The following is a 6,296-nucleotide window of genomic DNA, read 5'->3' as shown; positions in this document are numbered from 1 at the left end:
GTCCAAGCCTCTATGGGTCCAAACCTCTATGGGTTCAAGCCTCTATGGGTCCAAGCCTCTATGGGTCCAAACCTCTATGGGTCCAAACCTCTATGGGTTCAAACCTCTATGGGTTCAAGCCTCTATGGGTCCAAACCTCTATGGGTTCAAGCCTCTATGGGTCCAAACCTCTATGGGTCCAAGCCTCTATGGGTCCAAGCCTCTATGGGTCCAAACCTCTATGGGTCCAAACCTCTATGGGTTCAAGCCTCTATGGGTCCAAGCCTCTATGGGTTCAAACCTCTATGGGTTCAAGCCTCTATGGGTTCAAGCCTCTGAGCGCTCCGAGAGAGACACGATAAACAAAGGCTTTTTTTTTCTACAAAAGGGAAGATAAAATATTGTTTGATTTAGGTGGTTTTATACTCTATTTTTAAAAAGGCATCATTCCAAAGATGACTCGTGTTTTGTAGACAAGAAAGGAGACTCTGTTTTATGTGACTCCCAACCCCTTTTAGTGGGTTGTTCCGAGGCCAGTTGTGTGGCAATGGCACCTTGTCTAAAACTCCCTGAAACTTGAAAACGATCAACGTTGCAAGAGATGTCCATGGTGAAGTACCAGTGTAGACCACTAGAGGGTGGGATTTCTCTCTCTACATGTGTGCAATCCTGCTGAAAATAGAATGCAATAACCCGTTTGGAGTGGTCCAGACAGTATGGGCGGTTTGTATTGTCACATGATGGACGGGGATGTTCACAACAAATGAACCACTGTTGCCTTAAATAGGAGAGAGGAGATGTTGTATGACTTGTACGGTATATAGCATCTGTATGTGCAGCTCACATTACTGCTTTAGAGGATTGCTTTGATTGGTTGTGTGTTCCTGATGTGTTGCCTGTGTTGCATTAATTGATGACTCATGTAGTTTGTCTGTGTCTTCATCTTCACTCCTTACACAGATCCTATTTTCCAGCAGAGAATACCTTACTGGAGCTGTTGTTATTGTTTCAAACTTGTTGTAACTGAAAAGTGCCTGTCGTCTTTTCCTCCAGCACTGATTGGCACGAGATGAGATGATCCCCCCTCCTCCTTCTTTTTTTCGGTCTGTCATCTGCTTGCCACCTTTCCCTCCCTCCCTCCTGCTCTGTCCATCACTTTTTCTTCTGTAGCAGGCCGGTGTTTCACAGTAGCTCCGGTCTTCGTAAGGACCTGCGTGTCCTCGGCAACCAAATCTGCATCACTTGTAACTAACGGTCATATTGTTGGTAAACTGTTATACAGACAGCTGTGAAAGTGTCCTCATCCATCAGGGCGATTTAACCTTTTATACAACTAGTATCTTGTTATTTTCTGAAGCACTGAGTTGAACCCTTTTGAACTAGAGATGGCTTGTGTCCCAAATGACACTCTTTCCCCTATTATAGTGCACTACTTTTGCTCAGGGCTCCGGTCCAAAGCACTGCACCATATAGGGAATAGGGTGCAATTTGAGAGGCAGTCGTGGTGTCTGTAGAACACATGGGTGGAAAGATAGACTTGGGCTCCCAACGAGCCAGTAGAGGAATGTACTTCCTGTGAAAACCCCCCTTTTTTCTGCGGTTGGGTTGGAGAGAGACTGTTGTTATGCACTGTCATGTTGGGATGGAAGAGATGCAAAGGGAGCGTTCCAAATAGCGCCATGTGTAGTGCACTACTTTTAAACCGGGGCCCCATATATGGTGGCATTTGGGACTCGGTCACAAAGACAAAAGGGAACCGTTGGGAAAATGCAATGGCAACAAAATCACGTCTACCAGCTAACGTCTCCAGTCTCTACTAACAGGCTGCAGTCTGTGATTGGATGGAGAGTGAATTTTAGAGAAAAAGAGAGAATATTGCTGTAATCTTTTCCACCATTCCGACTCTCTCAGTAGCACTTGAGTCTGGGAACGAGGTTAATATTGCTGTAACTTTGATGGTTGTTTTACTGCGTGTCGCTATACTATGTGTGTTTAAAAGGTCAAGGGTCACAATATATGGTAATGCATTATTACATGTCTGTGTTAATGATCTGGCTGTGATGTTGACAGTATGTCTGGGTTTTATTGAAAAAGGTGGGCCTGAAATGCCTGCAGAAATTATACGTGTCTGTTTGCTTTATTGTCTATTGTCAATAGTTTCTCTATTGGCCCTGGTCCAAAGTCATACACTATATAGGGAATAGGACCTGTGGAACTCTGACTTGTTTTCATAATCAGTTCATCCACTTTTATCCTCCTGACTGATCTCTCACCAGACCTGGGTTCAAATACGATTCAGAATCATTAAAAATACTTTATCTGAGCTTGATTGAGCATGCCTGATTTGATGGACCAATAGAATAGTCCCAAAATGGGAAACGCCATTTGGCATTCCTGGCAGGCTAGAGCCAAACTCTCCAAATATCTGAAAGATTAAAAGTAGTATTTTGATCCCAGGTCTGTGTCCCACACCACAGTCTAGACACTGATCTAGAATCAGGTCCCTGAGCCCCAGGACACTACTGCTGAATAAAGATCTCCAGGTGGAAGTTGCCTCTAGACACTGATCTAGAATCAGGTCCCTGAGCCCCAGGACACTACTGCTGAATAAAGATCTCCAGGTGGAAGTTGCCTCTAGACACTGATCTAGAATCAGGTCCCTGAGCCCCAGGACACTACTGCTGAATAAAGATCTCCAGGTGGAAGTTGCCTCTAGACACTGATCTAGAATCAGGTCCCTGAGCCCCAGGACACTACTGCTGAATAAAGAACTCCAGGTGGAAGTTGCCTCTAGACACTGATCTAGAATCAGGTCCCTGAGCCCCAGGACACTACTGCTGAATAAAGATCTCCAGGTGGAAGTTGCCTCTAGACACTGATCTAGAATCAGATTCTAACCTTAAGTAATAATGGGGAAAATGAAAAATGTATCTAATGGCCGAACCGAACGTGTGTGTGTGCTCGCATACACCCCTAAAAGACCTTCGCTTGAAAAAAATATAAATAGTACTGTTTGTCCATTTTGAGACGCCATAGCCAGTATACACTTCCTCAAAGATAATCAGAATTAGTCTAAGATAATTTAAGAAATCTGTCATTAATTTTTATGTTTTTGCTGCGCAATTTTACAGTGGTGGGAAAAGTACTCAATTGTCATGACTTAAGTGAAAGTGAAATACTACTTAAGTAAAAGGCTAAAAGTATTTGGTTTTAAATGTACTTCAGTATCAAAAGTAAATGTAATTGCTAAAATATACTTAAATATCAAAAGTAAAAATCTTTTTAAATTCCTTATATTAAGCAAACCAGATGGCACAATTTTCTTGTTGTTTTAATTTACCGATAGCCATGGGCACACTCCAACATCATTCACAAACCAAGCATTTGTGTTTAGTGAGTCCGCCAGATCAGAGGCAGTAGGGATGACCAGGGATGTTCTCTTGATCTTGATAAGCACGTGAATTTTACCATTTTCCAAATGGGTGCCATTTGGGATGCATCCCATATAAATACTGTACATATCTGAGAGAGACTAAAAAGTGTGCTCATTTGCACCCAGCACAATCCCAACTGAAACCTGATGTGAGGTGAGGTGAGGTGTGGTGAGGTGAGATGAGGTGAGGGCAGGTCTGTCTTGGTTTGGACCTGTTCTACTGCTTCTGAACAACTGTTTTGGTGTCTCTAATGTTCTTCTAAGCTGTTGAAATAACAAGCTTTTCTAATCAAACTGCTTGTCTGTCATGTGCAACTTTTCCATAAGCACACAGCTCACATCGTCAAGGTAATTCTCTGTGAGGTTGTCATTTTTCTCCAGTGTGAGGATCATCAAAATCAAGACAGTGCCGATCTGATGTTACTTTTTCAACTCAGCCCATTTCTATCTGATGTTACTTCTTCAACTCAGCCCATTTCTATCTGATGTTACTTCTTCAACTCAGCCCATTTCTATCTGATGTTACTTCTTCAACTCAGCTCATTTCTATCTGATGTTACTTCTTCAACTCAGCCCATTTCTATCTGATGTTACTTCTTCAACTCAGCCCATTTCTATCTGATGTTACTTCTTCAACTCAGCCCATTTCTATCTGATGTTACTTCTTCAACTCAGCCCATTTTGTTGTCAATGCAGAAGATCATTCATTCACATTTATTCATTCACTCAGAGGAAGAGAGAACATTTCAACACTGTTTATTCTGCCGCTCATCTCAACAGTCTTTCTGTTGTAGAGTTGTATGTTTTTGTTGAGAAGTTCACAGCAGCTACACCACATTTACTTAAAGGGGATCCTTTGAGCCAACATCCTGTCAGCCGGCCCATAAACACCTCTAGGGGACAATTCAGCAGGCCGTGGGGAGGGGGGGTAAAACAGGCCTGTAAGCCCTTCCAGTCAATACAAGCAGAGAAGACGAAGGGGGAAGTCAGGATGGGAGGGATGGAGGGGAGGAGGGATACAGAGGCTATTCTCCCTCTGATGTGGTCCTGTTGACAATGGGAGGAGGGCTTGACACCTTGCTCTCGGTTCTAGCAGGTAGATTGCTCCTCCTGTCCTATCCTGACCTCTCTAGTCCTGAGTGGAGACTGATGGTGGTGGGAGGCAGAGGTAGAACCAGGGCCCATAGTGTCCTGACCTCTCCTGTCTTGAGGGGAGACCTTCCCTCCGCGTCTCCCTGTCTCGCTCCCTCCCTCCCTGTCTTCTTCTCCCCTTCCCTCCCTCCCTCCTTCTCTCCTGTTTCCTTCCCTGTCTTCTCCCCCTCCCTGTCTTCTCTCGTCCCTCCCTCCCTGTCTTCTCTCCTCCCTCCCTCCCTGTCTTCTCCCCTTCCCTCCCTTCCTGTCTTCTCTCCTCCCTCCCTCCCTGTCTTCTCCTCTTCCCTCCTTCCCTGTCTTCTCTCCTCCCTCCCTCCCTCCCTGTCTTCTCCTCTTCCCTCCTTCCCTGTCTTCTCTCCTCCCTCCCTCCCTGTCTTCTCCCCTTCCATACCTCCTTGTGTATTCTTGGCTGTAGGACAGACAGATCAGGGTTGTATTACTGCCTGACCTCTCGTCCTGAGGGAAGACTGAGGGAAGCAGAGTATGGCGGTCAGGGGGAGGGGAGGAGGAGGGTGGATATCATGAGTTCCCCCTATCTTGGTGGTCTTCCTGACCAGAACCACAACTACCCTCAAACTATCTAACTATCCTCTGCTCTGACCTCTAGCTCCCTCCCTCCCTCTCTGTCTCCCTCCCTCCCTCCCTGTGTCTTCATCCTCTCCCTCCCTCCCTGTGTCTTCTCCCTCCCTCCCTCCCTGTGTCTTCATCCTCTCCCTCCCTCCCTGTGTCTTCTCCCTCCCTCCCTGTGTCTTCTCCCTCCCTCCGTCTTCTCCCTCCGTCTTCTCCCTCCGTCTTCTCCCTCTGTCTTCTCCCTCCGTCTTCTCCCTCCCTCCCTGTCTTCTCCCTCCCTCCCTCCCTCCTTCCCTCCCTCCCTCCCTGTGTCTTCTCCCTCCCTCCCTCCGTCCCTCCCGCCCTGTGTCTTCTCCCTCCCTCCCTCCCTGTGTCTTCTCCCTCCCTCCCTCCCTCCCTGTGTCTTCTCCCTCCTTCCCTCCCTCCCTGTGTCTTCTCCCTCCCTCCCTCCCTCCCTGTGTCTTCTCCCTCCCTCCCTCCCTCCCTCCCTCCCTCCCTCCCTCCCTCCCTGTGTCTTCTCCCTCCCTCCCTCCCTCCCTGTGTCTTCTCCCTCCCTCCCTCCCTCCCTGTGTCTTCTCCCTCCCTCCCTCCCTCCCTGTGTCTTCTCCCTCCCTCCCTCCCTGTGTCTTCATCCTCTCCCTCCCTCCCTGTGTCTTCATCCTCTCCCTCCCTCCCTGTGTCTTCATCCCCTCCCTCCCTCCCTGTGTCTTCATCCCCTCCCTCCCTCCCTGTGTCTTCATCCCCTCCCTCCCTCCCTGTGTCTTCATCCCCTCCCTCCCTCCCTGTGTCTTCATCCTCTCCCTCCCTGTGTCTTCATCCTCTCCCTCCCTCCCTGTGTCTTCTCCCTCCCTCCCTCCCTGTGTCTTCATCCCCTCCCTCCCTCCCTCCCTGTGTCTTCATCCTCTCCCTCCCTGTGTCTTCTCCCTCCCTCCCTGTGTCTTCTCCCTCCCTCCCTGTGTCTTCTCCCTCCCTCCCTCCGTCTTCTTGGTTGTAGGACAGACAGACCAGGGTTTTATTATGTCCTTTACACTGAGCTGCTATTTCTCACCCTGGTATGATGACCACGGCCTGACCACTGACCTCCACCCCAGCCACTGGACAATATGAGGATGCTGATGGTTTGGAGAACCTAGTCATCTCTGACAACCGTCTATGTTCAAAA

This window comes from Oncorhynchus clarkii, chromosome 3 (genome assembly GCF_045791955.1).
Source record: "Oncorhynchus clarkii lewisi isolate Uvic-CL-2024 chromosome 3, UVic_Ocla_1.0, whole genome shotgun sequence".
Taxonomy (NCBI): Eukaryota; Metazoa; Chordata; class Actinopteri; order Salmoniformes; family Salmonidae; genus Oncorhynchus; species Oncorhynchus clarkii.
This window is presented reverse-complemented; position numbering follows the sequence as displayed.